This window comes from Tupaia chinensis, unplaced genomic scaffold, assembly GCF_000334495.1.
Source record: "Tupaia chinensis unplaced genomic scaffold, TupChi_1.0 Scaffold142846_1, whole genome shotgun sequence".
Lineage (NCBI taxonomy): Eukaryota > Metazoa > Chordata > Mammalia > Scandentia > Tupaiidae > Tupaia > Tupaia belangeri.
Genome location: NW_006202691.1, coordinates 1,558,953 through 1,561,132, shown reverse-complemented (window position 1 = coordinate 1,561,132; position 2,180 = coordinate 1,558,953). Strand labels below are relative to the sequence as shown.

The window sequence follows — 2,180 nt, the reverse complement described above, 5'->3', positions numbered from 1 at the left end:
TAGCGGCGGATGCGCCAGGAAGGAAGCGGGGCGGCGGAGCGGGGGCGCAGCCTTCCCCGGATGCCGTGGCCGCTCTGCGGAGGGATGGGATCGGGTCTCCGGAGCCGCCATCCGTAACCAGCAGGTGAATGATTAAAGCCACTGGGGCCCCAGTCAGCGGCGCGGCCAGCAGAGCGACACCCCGGTGGCCCCGAGGAACCGGTGTACTTTGCAACAAGTGGGAGCTTCACGCCTTCCTCCGCGCGGGAGCAGATGCGCGGGGGGCACGGGCGCTGCCCCAACTCGCGGCCCCGCGGCTGGTCCGCGAGGGCGCTCATTCCTCCCCCTTTTGGTGGCGGTCTGATGGACACAAAGTGCATTTGCCGACGGCGCTGCTTCTCGCAACTCCCCAGCTCTGCCTCCAGCCTCTCCTCCCACAACCTTATCGTGTTCCAGGTCTTTGTCTCTGGTCTCCGGAGCTACAGGTTGCACCGATTCAGCATTCCCTTCACACCCACTCTTCCCCGGCACTGTGTTCCCCTCCTCCTCCTCCAACAGTCGCCCCACACCTTGGGCATCTCTGGTAACCTTCCTCTCTGTTCCCTCCACCGTGTCCTTCCCTCGCTGGTCCCCGTTTGTGTCCCTGTGTCACCTCTAACCACCTGAGAGCGAAACTCACAGCTTCCCCTTTCAGTTTCTTCTTGTGCGCCCCAAATTTGCTTTGAGACCTCGCCTCGATCCCTGAGGATTCCTGTTTTCATAGATCTGATGCCCATGGTGTCCCCAGAACAGGCCAAGCTTCTCAGCAAGGCTTCCAAGCTCTTTCGGCCCAGAACACCAGGTCCCTAGCTGCCCAGCTCCCCACCTAGGCTCTGGCCACACTGGAAGCTCCGTTTTTCTAACGCGCCCCTGCCCTGCTGCCTGTGCTCACACCATTTCTTCTTCCTCCATCCTCTCCCAGGCTCCATGGGGTAGAGCACCCTAGCTTGTCAAAGGCCATCCCAGGTCACATGCCCTTGGGTGCTGACTTCACAGATCAGTCTAGCGTGCTGCCTGTCCCCACGTGGATGTGCCGCGTTCTGTCTTGGTTGGTAGTCTGGATGTGCATCTCAGCCTTTGTCAGAGATTATGACCCACAGGTGGCCTTTGTGGTGTTCCTAAAGCAGGTGGCTGAGTCTGGCTGAGAAGGGAAGGCCAGGCTGAAGTCAGTGGGGCTCTGCCTAAGGCTTGCGGTGTGTTAGTGTGAGATCCAGGCTGGAATCTGGCCTTCTCAGATACTGTTCCCCGCCTGTCCCCTGTACCACTTGTGTCCTTTAGCTCAGAGGAATCATGGGTTTTAGCCAGTGTGGTGGATCCCAGGGCCTCCAGATTCCTAGACAGGAAAGGAGTTTTGGGGAGTGAGAGGCGTCCTTCCCTAACTTGGGAAGCTTTCTAGTTTACAGGAAGAGCATAGTAGGGAAATGCTAGCACCTTGAAGTCAAAACACCCATGTTCCTGCCCAGCTCTGATTCTTGCCGTTTGTGCGACTTGTGGAGCCTCGGTTTCCTCATCTGAAAAGTGAAGTACCTGCTGGGGCTGTTGTGAGGAAGAGGGGAGGTGGTGGGTGGGGACCAGCTTAGCTCAGTGCCAGGCCGGTTGCGCCCCCTCAGGGAAGGATGGCTCTTACTAGGAGGCGTAGCAGCTCCAGTCCCTGAGAAGCATGGCTGCCCTAACAGGACCGTGTCCCTCACTGTCCACACACAGCCTGTCACCTTGTGGGGCCCAAACATGGCTCAGTAAAATACAGATAGTTGTCCTGCTTGAGGGGGCTTTAACCTGGAGGTTTTGCTTGATTCTAAGGGGCAGCAGTGGAGACCCCGAGAAGGAGGTATCAATGCCTAGAAACTGTTTTTTAACTCAAGTCTCTAGAAGGTGAATTTTTAATGAAACTGCCCTGAAACCTTAAGCGATGAGAGGTGAGCTCCTCCTCTCGGCTCTGGGCTGGACCTCTTCTCCCCTCCTCCCTACTGCTGAGGAGACTCAGTTGTGTTGTTTCCTTTCTGCCCTTCCACCCCCCACAGAGGCACACTGGCCCTGTTTGACGGGTGGAAACTGATGAGGTGCGGTTGTGCGGTTGAAGGTGCCTGCTGATTAGCACCTGTCACCTGCCGGTGCTTCTACTTTGTCCTGCCATTGGCAGGCGAGCCCCCACGAGCTTGGGC

General features: G+C 58.0%; 1 protein-coding gene across 1 annotated transcript in view; it reads left to right on the top strand.

Annotated features, from left to right (window-relative positions):
• The window catches only part of PACC1 (proton activated chloride channel 1), a 27,931-nt gene that overhangs the window by 645 nt on the left and 25,106 nt on the right, over positions 1–2,180 (top strand). The gene's annotated exons all lie outside the window — the stretch shown is intronic.